Genomic DNA, 21729 nt, shown 5'->3' with positions numbered 1-21729 from the left:
ATGTAACCATATCTCCCTTCTCCCCTGTAAAACCACAAGAAAGAAAAAAAACCTGTCTCCCAGGAATGCTGTTAAAGATGGAAAACCCATCTATTTTTAGCAGGTCTAAAAATCACAAAATTAAGGCCATTTTTGATCTCCTTATTTCAATGAGGTAAAGTAGATGAGGGTGTTTTCTGGCCAAGGGATTGTGATGGGTTGTTTGAGACTGGCAATTTTAAATGGAGTGCATGTTGAATACATGTAGAATAATTCCAGGACACTCTGTAGTCTGTTTCTCCAAGGCACCAAGCAACTGCAGCGGTAACTCTGACTTTGTTGTCCAGGAATTTATAATGGAAAATTTTATTTCCCCCTGCCAAATTCCCAGCTTCTATTTCGTGACACACAACTTATAAAAGAACTTAAATTGTTCTGAATTTTACCCAGAATAATCAGATAAAACAGTGGGGGCAACACTCTGTTCACCCAGCAGAGCAGATACAGCGCAAAACATTTTAACTAAGGTAGGCAAAACAGACTTCAAAGCCAGTGCACCTTACAGAGCTTGTTTCAGCCTAATAAAAGCAATGCCATTGAGGCAGATCATTATCCTTACAGACTAGTTTGTCCTCAACCTTTCTTTGGGGATCATGGATTGAAGCTAGCATAGTTCTTGATGTATCTTTTTATTCTCTTGGTAGTAACAGCACTTGAAATGACCTTTTAGTTTATCATTAGGTTTATTACTCTGTATAGCTGCCTCAACACACATGATCCTATTCATAAACATAAGGAGACACAATTTCAAGGAAATAGCTCATTTTTCTGCTGTGCTCAGATCCACAATAATAACCAGTGGATCAGGATAGGGTAAGTGATTACTAATACAATGAATGTTCTCACTAAAGGAACTGGCTTGAAGCAGGAAGTTTTTATAAAGCTAAATATTACTGAAAAATAAGTCTAAAAGCTTGAGAATAGCTCCCATTTGCAGTGACACCTGATGATGGTAGCTGATGCTACTAGGTGGGGTGTCTGAAAGAGCCTGAGAACTCACCTTCTAACACCTGAAGGCTCTCAAGCTGGTTATCTCTGATACAAAGGCTGTTCCCATTTTAAAATTTGGTCCTAATGTAACAGGAGAATGTATCAGAGCTTTAAGTGAAGCAAATACCCATTTGCCCTTGAACTGCAACAAAATCCAGTACAGCAAAGAAAAAAGGAGGCTCTTTGAAGAGCCTGTGAAGTTGCCTGAGAGTACTGTAAAAACACTTTTTGCAGTTGTACTACCAGGGTTATGTGGGCATTTACTCTTGTTTATTAGGATGTTTACAATAGAACCTCATGGCTTTCCCTCTTGGCTCCAGGTTGTTAACAATTGTCTTCAACAGTAAATGATGTATTTCAAAATAAGTATGCTTTTAGCAAGGCCATACTCTGTCTTCCTATCACTAACAGAACAAAACACTCACCATATGCAAGAAAACAAAATGTCCAACAATAACAAGGGGATGAGGGTGCCCCAGCTGTACAGCATAGGTGAATGCAGAGATTCAGCACAGTTTGTATACATTCCTACAAAGGTGTTCTCTTCCAGTAATTCCAGTCATAGCCTACCACTGCCTAGGTCAAACTAACTGATTTGGATAACTACATAAATATTGCCAGTTTCTTAGCCAGTGGTTTGCATGAGAGACAGCTTACCCCTTCAGGTGTGAGTGTGTATCGCAGCCCAGTCTAGAAGAGCAGTAGGTCCCTGTGTAGTTAAAAGAGTTGGCAATGTGGTGCTCTCCTATTCCTTCCCTTCCACAGATTTTGGTTGAGAAAGACATTCATGCAACGCTCCTCACACAGGTCATTAAGACATTTTTCCAAGGAAATGCCAGCCTGGCTATCTAAGCATTGTTTCAGCCTTCAGACCCCTATTCCTAACCTTACACCTTCATTTTGGTGTGCCACACTCCTTACTCTCTTACTTTCATGGGCCTAATGCCTAAAGAGTAATTAGCAGCCATACTAATTTTTGCAAAGGGGACCTGCTGTTATTATTAATACTGTCAGATCCATTCATCTCAGGGGTTTATAACATCTGCATAGCATTTAAATGACAAAATGGAATAGTGTATTTTGGGCATTTTAAAATCTGCACAGTGCTTCAAAGACATTGTGACGCCTGGGGCAGAATTCATAGCTCTTATAACAACTGATGTTTTAAAAAGCAATACATTTTAAAAAAGAAGCCAGGTACTCATGAAGGTAATCCTGAATAACAATTCTTGGAGAGACTTTGCAAGTAAAAATTTGAGGGTTTGTCCATGTGAAGAAATTAACTATGGCAGAACTACAGCTGTAAGATTATACTGCTGCAGCAGCTACTGCTTGTGTAACTCTCTATGCTCCTACACAAGACAGTATTCTGGAATAATAGACTGTATTTTGGGTTTTTTTGGTAGACCTTACACTGCTTTGGAACTAACATAAACTCCTTCTGTCTAATAATCACTCGGCCCCCTACTACTGAAATCAGCCTTCCATTTTCTCTTTTGTGCAAATGCCCCTTCACCAAATTACACTTTTGCAGCATAACCAATGACTACAAAAAATGTCTACAACTACTAATCATACCCCCAAACCCCAAATACCGACAAAGAACCTGACATGGTAAGGGAGGGCAAAAGAGGGAAAGAAGGCCAGAGCCAAGGCTACCACAATTTATGTACAGTGCTAAGGAGATTGCTTAAGGTGATTTCTGACCAGGAAGAGAAATCGCTATACCCCATCAGAGGATATGAAATTCCTTCCCTTACTTTTCTGGGATTTGCCAGTTTATTATTATTTTTAGCGGCAGATGAGCCCTAAAAAGTTTGTTACAGTGATTTAAAAGAGAAGAAATACATTGTTTAGGGAAAAAGATGAGCCAGTTCAACACAGCACCTTCAGTGAGTGAATTTCAATTGGCTTTCAACTTAGTATTGCAGGAAACTTTGAGAGAAAATGGACTGAAGTATTTACAGTGCATATAAATCACAATAAAAAGAGGGAATACTTTTCCAGTTATCTACTTGATGAATAAGGAGGAAAAATATTAAGCTAGAAGCTTAAAAATTTAATATGGGATAATGCAGAAGCAGAATTGGTTCAGCTGAGGATCTGATATTGTAATAACCAAACAAAAATGGAACTTGAGTGGTTTATGTGTGTTATCAGAACTCTTCAGGTGAATCGAGGTTTTAGTAAGAGGATATACTTTTCATGTAAACTCTATAGTCTTCTGATAAATGTTTAATATTAAACTTATCTAAAATTCTAATAAAATAAAACATACAAGGACAACATCTACATGAAGTAGTTCAAGTTGCTTTTACCATGGCCCTAAACAGTTTACATTGTGTTTGTTATAGCAGAACCCTGTTTAATAAAAAACCAGGAGTTGGAGTCACATGGATCAAAAAATGGGAGTTTCTGTTACATAAATAAAAAAATTCTCCCACCAGATGAAACTGGCCACAACACATTGTGCAGACTGATCCATCAGTGTGCACCAGACCATGGGCTCCATCCTACAGAAATAGCTTTAACTGGAAGGTTTTATAATTTTGAAGTTTGTATTCCCAATTTTTTTATGCTTGCCAGGAATGGGAAAATAATGAAAACTAAACACTATAGTTACAGAATATGCTCACAAATATTCATATTTTAAGTGGCTTTTATTTTCATATATTTTTAGGCCTATATACTTTTTCTTTCTAAAAATGCTCAAATAATCAAGTTTATTGGTAAGAATATAATTAAATAAATAAAATATAATTAAATAGATATTGCAAAATATTACCTAAAATAAGTTCTTAGTAAGAAGACATTTACCTTTTCCTAAGTACTTTCCTCTTCCTAGCATAAGACAGAAACATATCATGTGAACCATATATCTTAACACAATAATTTGAATTTTGAATCAGAAAATGGTCTGCCAAACTCCAAAGAAGAAAAGGTAACATCTAGTCACACTTCCTATGATCTCCCTCTCCTAGTTTGGAGAAAACAAGCAGGACTGAAGCTGGTAGGGAAGTAACCTGCCAGAGTGATAGAAAAACAAGGATTGAGAGTCCCAGATTCCCACTCAAGCATCATCTGCTGTGAGTTGCATTGCTGCTCACTCCTATACTTTGTTCAGCTTAGAGAAGACTTGTGACTGAACTCTCTTAGTTAAATGATGCAATATAAATTCCCAACTAGGAATATGTGATCAATGTGAAAACATGAGAAAACTTGAACTGGGACCAAGCAGTCAGTTAAGAACAACATTAAGAATTCACATACTTACGCTGATTTTGCACACTGCTACTACAAACCCCACAAAGTCTCAGTTTCATTACCCTACCACAGCTACCATTAGCTTACCTCCAGCTAAAGGAGTTTATCTGTCTAAACATGTTTTCAGGAAGGTGCTTCTGTCAGGGAGATGCTGGCAGCATTAGTGCTCAAGCCAGCCTGTGCAAAAAATGGTCCCCATTGCTGGGAACTTCAGAAATACTCGAGTATTTCAGCTTTTGTTACCATCTCACCCTTAGGAATGTTGTGCTTTGCTGTGTACCAGTTAGTCTGTATATTACCCTTACTGCAAGTTTGGCTAGTGTAGAAACAACCACAATTTTCTTTTCTTTTGGTTACAAAATTCCAACTTGACCACATATTTACAAAGGATAATGAAGACCCTTGAAGACAGAATGAAGTCACATTTAATGTAGTTATCCCAAGGCTGAGTAAATGGTCTTTTCCACTCTGTGTCTTTATTTCTCTGACAAGCTGTTCACACTTAATTTATATGGAGCACCATTCAGTCGTGATGTGCGCTCTGTCTTCCCAGATTAGTTTAGTCAAATAGCCACCTCATCACCTACATCCAAACAACTGTTTTACAAGAGATACCTTATGGTCACTCAACAGAGAAATCTTAGTGTGTGGTGGAAAAGAGCTGCTGAAATTGCTTCAAAAGGAATTAATTAGCAGATAGTATGTTGGGAAGGTGACCCAAAGGCACAAGCAGCAAAATGCATGAGAACATGAAGCTACTGTGTTGTAGTCCAATATTTTGTCTCAATGGCAAAAGAAGATGCCATTCATGGACAGCGTGTGAGCCTAGTCATTATTTGCAGTCCATTTTCTTTTGTATTCCCTTAGCACACAAATGATTGCACCAGGGATTTCAGAGGGCACCTCCCTATCTAGTCCTTCTAATCACTTTATGGACTCGTCCATGAATTTTTCTGACTCCTGTTTCGGAGACCCTCTGAGGGTTTGCATCTGCAATCTCTTGTGGTAGCAAGCTCTGGAAATTCACTATAGAGTAGGTGAAAGGATTGGCTGCTTCTTTGTTTTAACTCAGTTTCCTACTGTTTCCACTGAGTAGCCTCTACTTCATATAATGTGGAATTTGGTGAACAACAGTTCTGCATTATCTTTCTACCAGAACTTCACTCATCTGCCACCTTCCCCCCTTTCTTCTCCAAAGACAAGTATGACTTCAATTTATTACACAACTCTTGATTAGTCATATGATCAAAACCACCTGTGTTGTATGTATTTTATTTTAGTAAAGCATTTTGAACTTGTAGACAATGTTGTCATAATCTTTGAGAAGCTTCAGTTAAAAAAAAACCCACACATGAACAGTAATGTTCATCTTTCTCTCCATGTGGAAGCAAAAGGGAGAACAGAATGACTGAACATTTCTAGCTGTTATTAAAGGTGTTCATAGAAATAATATAGTTTATGTTGTGAGATTTGAGACTAGGTAAGCAATCATGACATTAATGACTGTACTATAATGTGCATGGAAGATAAGAAAAAACTTAATTTGTGAGGTCATGGAGCTCCTCTCAGAATCAGCACCACAGAATTAAAGACAGTGGGGATTAAGATACAACTGAGAATAAAAGGCTCGATTGCCCTCTGACATATGGGAGCCTGGATGTCTTTCTCTAGGAAAAAATCCTTCACTATATGATTTCCAAACTTTCAGCATCAATTTGAGTACAATTTAAGCATCATAATAATATTTCTGTAATATAACTTTATGGTGTGACTTTTCTTTCAAAATGTATTCTAAAATACAGAAAAATACAAATAGACTTCATGAACATACACCTTCCTATGTAACATTATATCATCTGCTGAAGGCATCTCCTTCCCTTTAACTTCAAAAACCTACTTTCATAATCATGAAATCAACCACAGCAAGGTATCACACCTCATTTTCTCTCTTTTATCCCTACCTTTGCAGTATATTTTCATAGAAATACTTAACCTATGCTTACCAGTGACACAAACAACTTGAGTGCCATGTCCTGTGAAATCTGGGGACCAAGGTCAGGTCATTGCCTATTTCAATATCCATGTCTCCACACATGCCCCTGAGTAAGTCAGGCACATATGCACAGCATTTATTTCAATCCTTTCATTGCTCATCTCAAAACAGTTGTTTAATAACAGCTATGTGCAGACTGAAATGTTTACGCCTTATATTTGACTGGGTACTAGAAAGCAGAAAGAAACTTCCAGCTTGTTCTAGCTCCAGGGACCTGCCAGGCCCCTCTTTTCCAGCCTTTGCTGACCCCTGAGCCCCTGATAAACACAACCACCTGAACTTTGCTGCTTCTTTGTACTGGGTGTCAAAGGAATAATCACACCCTAACTACTTAATCTACCTTTAGCTCCTCTTGTGTCTTGCTCCCCTTCCCATGCTCTGCTTTGCATTGTAATTCCTTGGCTTTCTGACTGTTGCCTCTGACCTCTCTCTTGTTTGCCCTTCAACTTGGTACAACCGTATAGAGTTTCCTGTCCTTTGGCTTGGCTTCTGATCCCAGCTCTTGCCTAGATGCTTGCCTTGTGTATCTTTACCCTTCTGTTGCCTGACTTTGACTTGCCTTGCTCTGATTGGGCCCTACATCCAACTCTAGCCAGATCCTGCAACTATATTTGATCATGTGTTCACAAATGCTTGTTCCAAGTCTTTGCAAAAACTGCTTGGACTTTCAACCCAAATCCTTCCAGTATTCTGTGATTTCTATGGTACAAGCAGGGGGGCATTCACAAAGGGCTGAATGTGGGCCAGTGTCCCCACACACAAGTGACAGCCAGACCTTGTTATGCCCAAGTATGCTGACAAATTTTCCTCACTTCAGACACCCTACAGAATTTGGAGGAAGGGTATAAGGGTAATCCACTAATCATCTCTAAAATGATGATTAATAGAGCTGTCAGCTCATGATGGGATATCAAATGTGAAAAGATAAGCAAGAGCATAGATTTTAATTCGCTTTGTTGTTTATGGACCTTTTCTACTTTCACTGAATTTAGGAGAAACATTTCAAAAATGTAACCATCTAACTAGACAATTACTTTTGCTACTATGGCTGCATATGCATACAGATGGTGAGGTTTTGGCAAAGGCAAAAGTACTTGGATCCCACTGTTTTTGAGAACTTGGAGGTTTCATGCTCAGAAAAATAGCCAATTTCTGAATCAAAGGAACTGGGAAGAGGAAATTACTTGATTTTGTTTCTCTTTGCTGAGATAATGAATATTTTACTGAATGTGGGAAAGCACTAATCCTCTACTTCTTGTAATTCATGGAAAGCAACCTGAAAACTCACCAAAGACTGGAGAATTACAGTGTCCTCTATCCATCCAACTATATTTTCCACTATATTCCCTTTTTTCCCCTAACTTTCTTTCCAATCTGAAAAGAAGGGACTGGTGCTAAGCATCCTCTATTCTGTGATCCTCAGTTTAAATTTGTGAACACCTAAAGGTCAAAATGCAGAAGTCTGTCATCAGTTCTCATGCAGGCATAACTGTTGTCAACTTTTGATAAACTTGACTAATTTTTGTATCATTTTATGTATTTTCTTCTAAAATACTTAAAATGGTTTCCCCATGTAGGATATAAAGGACATGGGTATTTACCCACTTACATGGGTGATGCTGAAATGTAGTGCTGTTTGAGGTGGTATGAACAAAGCCATTGCATTGATGGTTTTGTCATGCCTGAATAATGTATCCAATCTAAATTAATTTTGATAATATCACTATACCAAACCACGATATATAATTTTTATATATTCTAAGTATTTTTTAGCTACATGTGGTATAGAGTTGAACAAAAAACCCTACCCCTAAATGACATAATGACATTACTGAGGCTGGTTTCTGTGAAAATAGTACTTACAAAGTATAGTATAGTAGTCTCTATATATTCATTGCCTCTCCCATCAGTTAATTACATCACCCTTTAAGACAGACATATAATGTAATTAGAGATTTGAACAGTTCACAGCCAGATCACTTAAAGTAACATTGTTAATGGGCTTTAGAAGTTCTCCCTTTAATATTGCCAGTGTTATAACTTCTAATTACCTTAATAATTAGGGCTGTGTCATTCATGATTGAGGTAACAGTTGCTACCACTAATGGGTATTAGAGGTCTCTCACAAGGCATGTTTTGATGTTCTCACTGAGTTGCTTAGGGCAGGCAAAAGCTATTTGTCCTTAGAAACCTAGTGGTTGCTATGTGGTGGCCTGGGCTGAGGCATCCTTACTAACCACTTTAATACTGCCACCACCACTGCTGTTTTCACTGAGGAGTGACTGTACTAAAGGCACTCACCACGCACTGCCCTTGAAATGCAAATGTGGCACCTATGGATGAAATCTGTTGAACTCTAATTGCTATTGTTACTACTGCTACAAATAACAGCATAAACTTGAATTTCAAACCTGACTGATATTCAAAGAAATCCATAGGTAATTCTTCCCCATTCCCAAACCTACAAATTAGCAATGGTTATGATTTACAAAGTTCAAGATGACACATTTTTTCATTATGCATGAGTAATTCAGAAGAGTAACTAAAACTAGGTTAAAGTCTAAAGGAAAACAACTGGGATTTGCAGCTATTTTGCCAAGGTATAAGGCTAGAATCATCTTTTCAACTATGTTTTTTCTAAAAACTTCTGGCACAGATTGAAACCAAGTCTTCTATGAAGAATAAGAGTCAAAGGTTTTCTGCTTGTTTATCTGAAACTAGTTCAGAGATAAAGGCCTGTTCTTTGGCCATGCTACACTTTGAGGCTTAAGAGTTCATTCACAGGAGAGTGGAGAACTCAGGATTTACTCTACATCCATACCTCAAATCACCAAGATTTATATAACCGGAGAACAAAAAAGGTTTGGAGAATGATTAAATACAGGTAGATAGGAAAAAAGTCAACTTCATTGGACAGACTTTCACCAAACTGGTTTTAATAATCTAGGTTGTCCCTGAGGACTGGGACTGAATGACTTCTCTTATTTACTTTGGTTTTCAGAGCTTCATTATACTGCATTATATGACTGTGATGGAAAATATTAAATCCTCAGGGATTGGAGGAGCATTTACTTCTTAGATTTGTTTGTTTTCTAGACACAGATTCAACTGATTTCCTGACTCAGGTTAAATTACACTGAACAGGTAAAAGGGCAACTCTGTGATGCAGAGAAGAATGCCCTGGGGATAAAAAAAAAGATTGATTTATCCCAATCCCACTAAAAAGACCCAGGAACTTAACATTTATTAGACTGGACATGAAGGACATACTCATATAGATAAGATACACATGGTAAATTAGCCCTTTAAGGTACAACATTGAAATCAATACACTACACAGACACCACAAAGACACTCTCATTCCTCTTCATCTAAATTAAAATCTAGGTAAAAAATAGAAAAAAAGAAGGAAAACAAATCCCAAACTCATGTATCTACTTGACCAACAGGTATGAACATTTCCCTCCCTCATCAGGAGCACATATAATGTGCTTGTTGCTGAATCAGATTTAATTTCTACAGACTTCTGATATTCGTTTGGCAAGTATCTTTGCTTCTTTGTGTCCCTTTTCAGTGAAAACAAAGTAATTATAAGAGTACTACCTTTGTCTGCTTTGACTTGAAATAGTACTAGATACACTCCTTCAGATACAAATACAATCTCATCAAGGAAAGAATTCCAGTTAAGAGTCATCATATTTCCTGTTGACTACAATACAGAATTCCAGGATTAAAAAAATACCTATACTAAAGTAATCTTAAAGATTTTTAGATCAGCAAGATTTTTAGATCATACACATATCTATGTGTTCATACACAGTGTATGTGCATATATACTTATGTAGACACATACAACTCATACAAATTATAGTGACGAGTGCTGAACATTTTGCTCACACATTCCTAAAAGTTTTCAGAAATCTTTACTAGCCATTGGGCTACAAATCTACTCCATTAAATTTCTGAGCAGTCATGACATAAATTCTACTGCTGTACTCTTAAACTGCAAGACAAAAGGTATTAGATCTTAGATCACATGAAATGATGCCAAGATCATTTCAGGAGCCTGAAGTTACTCGTAATGCAACACAAACAACAAGTAATTCAAACTACTCTATGCAATATTTACAAATATGTCAATCTTAGATGAACAAGCTGAACAAAGCATACCTGTACACATACTGTCATAGAGGAACTGAAAAATGTCTCCCACAAAAGAAATAGCAGTTCAGACTGATTTTCAACTTTAAAAAAAGTTATCTTGTGTTTTGGGTAAAGGCTCATGGTTGATATGGACTGGTTAATTCAATTTTTGATTTTGCATCATATGGATAGAAATAATTGGAGTAATTGTATAATTAATATTACACACATTCTTAAAATTACCTCCAAATAAAGGACAAGTAAAGGCAAGGAAAAGGAATGTGATGAAAGAGAGCCAAATCTTTGCCATCTCTATGCCGCCTAAGTCTTAGTTTAAGTGATCATAGGGGCAGGTCTTATTACACCTCAATCAGATGCCTCCATCAGAAGGATCATCTAGGTCTTCTTCATGTTCACTAGAGTGGAACAGTACTTCTAAGGGCACAATTTAGCTCACCCTTGGTGGATAGCCCAGAGAAGTTATGGAGCCTGTTATTTGCTTGGAGATACTCAAAACTTGACTGGATGTTTCAATCTGTTTAGCTAGCTTGTGTGCTACAAGTGTGCCTATCCCTGTCCACTGGCAGTACAAAGAATGGGGAGATGATGAGGAGAGCTCACTGATGAGGAGAGCTCCTGATGCTGCCCCTCTACCTGCCCTCAAACACCTCCTACTAGATGACTCTGCAAAGTCAAGCACTGCCTGTATTTCAGGACCACAAAGCTCCCTAGACATACAGAGAAACTTTCATGGTCTGGAAATGGTTCACATAGCTCTTAACTGTCTTTTTGAATGACTTTGGAGCAGGAACAGATATGTCAAAAACCTGTGTAAGTCTGAAGTGGTAGACAATCCACAGCAGAACTGCCAAAGCCAGTGCAAAACACGAGAGTCTGGATCATTTTAATTACAAAAGGACAAGAATGGTGACTTTTTTTTATGCTGCTTACTCTATGAAGGCCCTGACTTTATTTTGGCCTAGCTCATGCGTACCTCAGAAAGTGTTTTGGTAGCCTGTATCCCAGTTAGATGACAGCATATAATGAATGGTGAGCCTTTGTCTAGGATATCCTAAAATGGCAGTGTCTCACCTGTGCATGCACAGGCTTTGTCTAGCTGTTGGAATGTGTGCTCATGTTGTACCACACAGTTCTAGTGCCCTCAATGGATGGAGGCCTGGCCAGATTATTCAGTGGTATCCAGCCAGATGCATGTGTGTCCTTCCTTCCAGTGAAACCCAGAAAATAATGGAGATGAGTTACTGGTATGGGTGAAGACAAATCTCTATTAATACCAGTTTTAAAAAAACCTACATTAGTACCAATGTCACACTTTGCCCCCTGAGATCAAGTGGAGAATTTCATGTGACTTGATAAGAAATGTGGTACCTTCTCATCTACCCCTAGGAGAGAGATACAGCCAGAAGATGCATCCAGATGCAGAAACAGAGAAACACTTCCAGATATCAAATACAGGCTGGATGAAACTGCTTTTGCCACCTATTCATCCCTCAATCAACAAGCTACCTCTGCAGTTTATTCTTACTGCTGACATACTCATCTCCTGTGGCACCCCAGACAACGAAATTAAGAAAACAAACATAAGATAGTTTCCCCCATATTCCAAGAGGATATAAAGTTCATGTTTTCTATCAGATGTAGTCAAAAGTTCACTAAATCAGAATATCTTTCGAGTACTAAAATGTTTTACATATGTTACAAATGCAACCCATAACTGAAAACCTTTTACATACACGGAGGATAAACACTTAAAAAATTCCATCAGTGTTTTCTTGGAAGAAGCAGTTAATGGTTAAGAACTTCCCACTAGGCAAAATGAGGATATCTCAAACTGCCAATTCCATTGATCATAGTTGAGCTAAGAAAAGTATACTCAGACATATCCTTCTAAAAAAGCCCAGCAACATGTCAATGTCATGCTCTGCCACTAGGGAGTAAAAGGAGGAAAAAGCAACCTCACTCCAAATTCTACTGTGATATTTTTCCAACTTCCAAAAACACACAAGCCGTGTTTCCTTCTGGTATTAATATATCCAGACTACCAGTTTTAATAGTGTTTAAGATGAAACTACTTAATTCTACTGTCCTCATGCATCAAAAACTCATCACTGGAGTTACTAGAAGGCTGAACATCTGCAGGTTTATGAAGAAAAGAGTGATGATTAAGATAAAACCATACCCTTACTGATCTCAGGCTGCTCTTTCAGATTAAAAGAGTAAAATTAAATAATATCATAACATGAAAGACCTCAGAGCTTGCTGAGAGTGAGCTCATGACAGGCACAAACACTAATAACTACATCTATCCAACATTCTTCACTGACAAATCGTTATACCAAAGGCACATGCCTGTACACATGGATACACATAGATCAATTTAAGCACACTTCTTTTTGCTATAGGATTTCTACTTATTTTGTTCTTTTTGAATGTAAGTATATTACTCCATCAAAAAATTTCAACATCTTGAAGAATACTGGAGAAATGAATAATGTATGCACAAGCTTGTATGCTATGTGAAAGTGTTGTATGAGTCAACTGCAATTCCACAGGTCTGTTTCCTTGCACAGAGTTTCAGCAGCTCATGCTAAATAAAGGCCCATTTCTGCCCCTCTCTATCATATGATTTAGCAGGTGCACTTTTGAAAAAATGAGTAATTGCATTTAAGTCAACCTGCATGCACTGAAGTTAAGCACCACTGAAGTGTTTGCAGGATTAGGGTTTAAGCTTCCAATTATCCCTATTGCAGCTGTGTGACATATACCCCAATGAATGCATTTCTCATCAGTTTTAATTCACGTTTTCTCTTTCTGGGGACTGAAAATGGCAAACATAAGTAGAGGCTGAGTGGTGTTGTTTCTGTTAGGCCTACACACCTAATAAAACATAATATTTACTCTCATTATTATCATCAATAATTGAGTTCGAGATTCACTATATGACCCAGTGATCATGCTACCTCACTTTAAGAAACAGCCTGAAGTTTTAAATTCAATACTGGGTGACTTCATAAAATAGACATATAAATATAAATATATTTATAAATACAAATAAATATTTATATGTGCATAGTGGATTCAGTATGTTACTAGAATGAAATCAGCGATTGCTAGAGAGATTTTGTGATTGGTGTCATTCAGAAGGTCCCAGTACCCCAATCCTACTGATGCCTAAAAAAATGTCCAGACTAGATTTGTTTACCACTAGACCCTGCTGTGGTCTTACATATAAATCATACACAAAGCAGGGAAAAACAGGTATCATACCGTAATTTTTGTCATAAGGTACTCACATAAATTAATGAAATCAGGACCTTGTCCATATTAACTTGAAAAGTGCACGAGCTGTTGCTACTACATTACTAGTTGAAATTTAGACATATGTAAGTAAGCTGAATTTATTGTCCGATGGCAGCGAAACCAGCAGAATGTCCAAAGAGACATCAGACAACTCTTAGAAAACCCCAACAACAACAACAACAACAACAACAACAACAACAAAAAAACAAACAAAAAACCCCACCAAAACAACTCTTATGGTAGTAGGGATCTGATTTTCTTCTTTGCTTAAGTCTGCATTTGATGGACCAATCAACATAAGCTCTGGAATCACAGTGTCTTACCAATTAGAAAAGACTATGGTCTTCCACACAAGAATGGACATCTGGATGCAGAGATGTAAAGGTCAAGTTTAGTGCATGTCTGGCTTTCCTCCAGACAGGGTCTAAACACAGCCAGCATGAAGATGAAATCCAAGAACTTGAGAACACTTCAGAATCTGATAATGAAGACATAGCTCAATTCACTGTAATGTTTAATGGCCTTTCCTTGTTCTACCTTCCTCTTAGCAGGATTCAGGTTTGGTCTCAAGAGGAAGTCACAGAAGAAGTCCTCAGACTTTTGGAGTTTCTTCTTCACAATGACCGAGGATAACTACTGAAGCAAATGTCAGGGAGAACTGTATTTTAGTTCCTTATGTTACACATTGTAGAACATCAAATGGTTTGGGTTGGAAGGGGTCTAAAAGATGATCTAGTTCCAACAAACCTGCCATGGGCAGGGACACCTTTCAGGTTCTTCAATGCTCCATCCAGTCTGACCTTGAACACTTCCAGGGATGGAGCATCAACAGCTTCTCTGGGCAACCTGTTCCACTGACTTACCACCCTCATAGTAAGGAATTATTTCCTAATATCTAATCTAAACCTACTCTTTTTCAATTTTTACTTCATTCCCCCTTGTCCTATCACTACATGCCCTGTAAAAAGTTTCTCTTCATCTTTCTCATCTTTCAGTATCCTTTCAGATACTGAAGACTACAGTTAGGTCACTGCAAAGCCTTCTCTTTTCCAGGCTGAACAATCCTAATTCACTCAGCTTTTACTCTAGGAGAGTTGCTCCACTCCTCTAATTATCTTCATAGTCCTCCTCTGGACTTGCTCCAACATCTTTGGATGTGTCAAAAGACCCCAAAGAATGCCAAGTCCAACACTTTTCCTTCCTAGACAACAGAAGATGCTCCAGTAATTAAGCTTCCTTATGTTGTATCACCGCAACTCAACCATCTTCATGTAAGTTGTTGACTTACATGAAGATGGTTGAGTTATGGTGATACAACAGAATGCAACATGGTTGAGATTCAGCCGATGAAATCCAGATTTCCGTTTCTTTCCTCTTGCACAAGGCATAGTGTTTTCTGATCTTTATCTTTTTTCCATCCCATCCACTTCCAGTCATGCTATTTTTCCATTGCCCAACCAGTTTCCAAAGCATCCTTTCTGTCCCTTTTTGCTTTCCCTGGCTCATTTTCTTCTTCTCAATGACTTTAGTCCAACCAAACTCTGCATTGGTACTCTATCTGTCTAATATTTTTTTACCATATCTGTTCACTGTATCTGTTCCCTCTACACTGCCCTACACATCTACACCTGTATATATCATGTTGATCACTAGTCCCAACATTTGACTTCCTGTAGCTTCTAATACTTCACCTGGAATCTGATTTTCATCAATCTAATTTTATTTTAAAAAATGGCCACAATATTTTTTAACAACATGAGGTACCTGAAACAACAATTACTAAAATATGTTAAAAATATGCCACAGAAAATTTTCTATTACCTTGTTATTTTGAAAAATGCCAGTGTGTCCCATTTTTCATTATGAAAATGCTCCAATCACAAGTGTGACAAAATAATTGTATTTGTCTTTCCAAATTTTAGAAGGTTTGTAATAAAAATAGGGCTTTAATTGCAAACTGTTGAAAATTGTAAATTTGGGGAAATTTTGACCAATAGTTATACATAGACTCTTAAATACTTGCATGTTATGTTAAAAAACAATTAATTTAATCTCAGAACAGGTTGACAAAACAAAGAGTGTTTTAGTGGTAGACATTTGACTCTTTCCAAAGTGAAACCCAAAGGACCCCATGTGCTTGCATTGGGTCATTAGACAGAGACTACCCAGAAGATGGATGCCACCAGACATTGTAGACACTGAATTTTGCTCTGGAATAGGATTTTGTTTCTATGCATATGAACATTAATACCAACAAACCCATCCTTAATAAAGTATATTTTGTTGGGGAATTGGTTTATGAACACTGGTAACATAAACAGCAGCTATACTCAGGTAGCTTTGCAACACAACTCAACAGGACATCCATCCCAGAAGACCCATTCAAGTGTTGGTAAGATTTCTAAACAAACCAGCAGTCATATTTCAGAACTCCTGTCTAGGTTAAGGGGAAAATAAAAATCAGAGACTGGGATAAAATCTAAGTCTTCTGGCTTTTAGTGGCATTTCTTAATCAAGATGTAGTTACTGCAGCTCTATGCTCAGAAATAAACTCACCATGTACCCTGTTATATTCAGTCTCAGCAATAGAATCCAGTACTCAGTTCCTGGAAGTGAGAAATACAGTCTTAACCCTCCTGTTTGTTTTCCATATAGCACACAGGAAAGCAGTGGGGAAGAGAAATATTCATTGTCAGCCCCCATCATATTCTGCAAGCATAAAAAATTGTGGCAGACAACAGGGAAGAAATGAATATATTTAAATACTGAAGTGGAGAGAAGGAGCAGAGAAAATGCATATAACACAACAGATGACCTCCATCAACATAGATTTTTAGGTTGCTGCTGCTGCATTTGGCAAGAAAAATGTCCATCAAATACACTAAGCTCAAATACACTAAGCTTTAACCTGCAGAGGGTTTGTAGGAATACTAATGGCATAGTCCATGCCAAAAAAACACTGCAGAGAAGCTAATAATTAGAAAAGGATCTTGAAAAGAAAAAAAATCACAAAAAGAAGAGCTGTCATGCATTATTTGAGTCAGCTGGTACATAATAGAAACCAAAGGCAAGTACGTGTTAAAAGTAATTTTACAGAATTTCATCATTTTTAATGCAAGTTTTCACACTTACTTTGCCCACAGAAAAGAGCATGCATGTCAAAAATGCCTGAAGGCAAAGGTATTTTATACTATGGATCTGACCAAATAACACTTTTACCCTTAGAAAAGAACCTGATAACTCTGTAAGACCTCTGTGACATAGGATATCAATTCAGTGCCATGACATGATAGAAGACCAAGTCTGTTAAGAGGTGAGGCCTTTCTTCTGAAATCAGTTTCACATAAATTTGTAAAGTAATGGACTACCAGGTTAGGAAACACACATTCCCTAAAGCTGAATGGGATCCTGACTGTATTGCAAGATGGTGAGGAGGGGATTAAATTCTGCTGCGTTGCAACTTCTCACAGCACATCTTCAAAAAGCCACAGGTAATTTTAAATGTAGAAAAGGTGCACTGTTTTTGGAAGGGAGGGTGAGAGAAACAAAATCTAGATGGAAAATTTCTATCAACATCAGCAGAGCTAGTCTTGCCTAGCTGTCCTAGGACATTGCTAGAAGTATGGAAGAGTACTACAGAGAGAGCAAGGCTTATCAAACTCCTTTGGAGGAGGGACAAAAAGGGAAGGTTTATCTTTTCTCTAATTAGTCTCTGGAATTGTGGACAAGCAACAAAATGATGAGTCCTAACACATGAGCACAGTACTTGTGCAGTCATTTGCCCAAAAAGTTTCAGCAGAGTAACCCTTTGTTTTCTGTCTTCTGGGAGACACCTACATCATCTCAATACTCTCAGTGGTTCAGCAATGATCCTGCATTTTTTCTCCTTTATCAATGTCCACTTAAATGGTCACAAATAAAAAGGGCTATAACATTTTGTGGGGAAAAAAATTTATGTCCAAGGGGGTAAAATGTAAACTTCAACATATATGCAGATGCAATTTTAAAATGCAGAACTGCAATTATTCGAGTTGTGATGCTACCACTCACAACCCATGTTCACTCCATTTTTTATGACTGTATCAACTTTTTTTCTCTCTACTCAGTTGTCTGGCCAGCTCCATAGTGCACCAATGTTTTGTAACTTACAAAGGCTGGCCATCATTAGATCATAACAGCTGGATCCATACTAAGGCATTAGTACAAGTAAATTAAATTAATTAGGTATTACTATCATCACTAGGGCAATTTTGCAGTAATAAAAAAGAGAATAAAAATGTTATAATTGCTATTTTAATTCCGTGTGGAATGTATCTATTTAAACAATGGCACCAACAATATTCCAGTTGATCATATTAGAGTAGTAAGGGATCTGGTTAAGAGAATTTTGTTCCTATTTGTGTTTCCATCAAATACATATACAGTGCGTACTCTTTGAGTGCTACAGCAGTATCAAAATACAGGAAGGAAAAATGGTACTTGCTAATTTAGCAAGCAACATTATTTTCTGTCTGAACAACACAATTTTGCATTTTAGGAATTCAAGAGAAACACCTGGCTTTACCAAGACAAGAATCTGGATTTAAATCCAAGCATTAAATCCATCCAGGAGGAGACCACACCAGTCCATCCCTGTAAAGATGGTGTGTGTAATGTGCCAGCAACAAATATTGGAAGACATCCTGCCACTCTGTGTCCTGTGTGATTAGTAACATGTAAGAACTGGGTCCATGAAGCTGGTTTTTCTTTTTCCCTCAGAATTCTCTGATACAAATTCATCTTTCAGTTTACAGTGTTTGAGAACCTTTCCACAGTAACGCTCACATTTTGTTTGTAGATTTTCTTTGCCTTTCATAAAGACTAGTCTTAAAAAGAAGAAAGTATGAAACAGAGCTAGGTTTTTCTTTCTTCCTTGTCACTAAAAGGGTATAAGCACTGTCTCAATGTTTCAGTTACTTTATAAATAATGTCTCACTGCATTTTCTTTAGGCATATATAAATATGCTTAGCTTTGGTATCTTAATGTACACAGCTCGTTCTGCTAAGAGATCAAGGCAAGTTCATGCCTCATCTTCAAACTCTCTAACGCCTTAGGAAAATGACTGCTATAAACATTTGGGGGTTAGAAGTGCACACAGAAATTACCAGTAACATTTCCCCTTTGATTGCCATCATTGTGAATAACAAACACTGTCAAAGTAGAAAGAGAGCAAGATGACATGATACAATATAAAATGACACTACCAAAAACATACCTGTAAATGAAAGCTTTGAGAAAATGCTATATTTTTAAATAGGAAATATAGATCACTTGAATGAATACACAGTATTCTCTGAGGCTTTGAATTAAACAAAGACCTTAATAATTACCCCAATTACTTCTGTTGTGATTCTACCTTTGAGCCTATATGAAAAAACATCTAACAATTAGTTACACTAATTTAATCATCTGGTTTTAAATAAATGGCTGTTAGTATTTCTTTTAACAAACTTGTTTTAGAAAGACCAAAGACAAAATTGGTTGTTTCGATTTAGCATCCAACATGTCATTTAGTTTGGTGTAACATATTTATTTGGGTTTTCTGCCCAGCAGCTGAAGTCCTCTATCTGGCGACAAAGGACACGCAACAAAAGCTACAGCAGAAGGTGGAACACATTATTTGGTAACATATCTCAAACACAGCCTGGACAAACCACCTCTGAGGGTAAAAACATACATCACATTTCAGCTTCCAAGCCCAATTTAGTCTTCAGTCTCTCAACTGAGCCTGTCAATTAGGGTGTCAATTAGGCCTTGATCCAGCAGAGCACCGAAGCATGTGTGTAATCTGAGCATGTGAATAACCTTGTTGCTCACTGCAAATTAGGATGATAGTGATGGGGGAGAAATGAACAGGACCACCAGTTCATTCTCACATACAGCGATTATAACACACTTTAAAATATTTTCTTGAAGCAACATACTGGAAAATTGTGGCATTTGTCATCTCTGCTCCTTTCAGAGCCACTATAAACCAGGGCTGCTGCTCTTTTTTTTTTTTGTTTGGCAGAAAGAAATTAGATATTCAGTCCTCTAAAACTACATGAAAAATCACCTCTTTCCAAATTACACCTGATGTAAAGTGGCATCTCTCCTTATTGAGCTATATAATAACAAAATTATTTTTTATATGTAGTGCAAATGCAAAATTTTCAGTATTTGACTTTTTAGTAGACTTGGCACTAGCAAGGCTGATGCTTCTAGATATGTAATTAGAAGTGATTCACTATTTTGTGCCTCAGCTTGCCTGTACCTAACATGAAGAGCATGATCCCTCTCTTTTTGCAAACCACTGAGGTCTCCCAGTTAAAGAAGAATTCCTCTGGAGTAACTTTTTCCTGTTGTTGCTTAGGCATACATACTGTGGCTCCTGAGGCAAGTCAGTAGCCATTGCAAAGTGATTCATATTCCTACCCATGAAAATTAAACGTGTAGCTATGGCATGAGATTCTCCAGTTAGAGAACCACAAAGAACTGCACAAGGATGTGCCTGCAGAAGTACTAGTGGAGGGAGGGCTGGGAATGTCACACTCAGGAATCCACTGGGCTGTGGCAATACTTCTACTCTCTGGACGCTCCCTTAGGAAAGAGATGAGAAATACAGAAATGTCATCTTTAAGAACTTTCTCCTGGACTCTTTATTCCAATGCCAGTTTTAAAATACCACAAATGTTCGGGATAAACAATGCAACATGGAACTTGCTAATGACAGAAACAAGCCAGCCTTTGCTGGCTTTCAACACACTGTCATGGCTAGGCAAATTCAAGAAAAAATACCATGACAGCACAAATCCACATTTTCCTCTCCAAGTCTGATCTTAGCCTGTGACACCATCAGCCTGACAAATCCTTTTTTCGTAACTGCAGAGCAAGTGATGTAACAAGGAATACAAAACTAGGTTCGGGATTTTGTGACACTCAAGTTACAAAATGCTTCCATGCTGGGTAATACCACTCAGAAAGCAAAGGGATCCAATAAGAGCCTAATCCTGCTCCCACTGGAGTTTGCAGCAAAACTTAGGCAGAAAGAGAATGAAACCTAAATTTGACACCGATGTTAAAACTGATGGACTCCTTTCTATAAACTGTCAAGTCAGTGATAGGTTGTTTGTACCATTGATTGTTACAGGGAAATTACCAGATCAGAATTCTGAATCCTTGTAATAAATGAACTTTTAAAAATGTAATACTTGCTTCTCAAGCACTGTGTCATATGTTTTGTCAGACTAGTGTAACACAAAAGGTTGTGATGTATACATTAAGATTTAAATGCACTCTCTGGAAGTGACATGAAATGTGCAGCCTTTCCATTGTTTTTACACAAGAAAATTAACTCATTATTTCTATCTTAAGATTCAACCTCCAAAGTATCTCAACAGCAATGTTTTTTACCTTCTGAAAACTGCTGCACATGAAATGTTTTTTCTGCAGCTTTCTACTGAAGGAAGAGTCAAAAAAAAAAGGACTGATATTGGCAAAAACTTTTCTCCCCAGTGCATTGGCATGTTTACTTATCCACGCATATTCAAAGCTCACCGAAACATCCTTCCTCTTTCGAGCAAAAACATCCTCCTGATTATTTTGGTTTAAGCAGAAGAAAACACATGGTGGAAGGTGCACACACTCTATGAAAGGAGAAAGCCACTGAGCCAGAAAACAATTCTAAAATGTGTACAGGGCTACAACAGTTAAATCTCAAAGCTGCTGAGAAATTGCTTGGATGCTATGAGCAAAAAGTGTGGTTCCAGAGTATAATCCTAGTGATACACTATGTTCTTTGCAAAAGGTTGTGAGGCCTTGGCCTAATAAGCATAATCTCATTACACTGCAAATAAAAGTTTCCTATTTATCTCCAGATTTCAAATGAATCTAATAAGGC

Source organism: Camarhynchus parvulus, chromosome 1, assembly GCF_901933205.1.
Source record: "Camarhynchus parvulus chromosome 1, STF_HiC, whole genome shotgun sequence".
Lineage (NCBI taxonomy): Eukaryota > Metazoa > Chordata > Aves > Passeriformes > Thraupidae > Camarhynchus > Camarhynchus parvulus.
The sequence above is the reverse complement of the archived record's forward strand: the minus strand, read 5'-3'. Positions refer to the sequence as shown.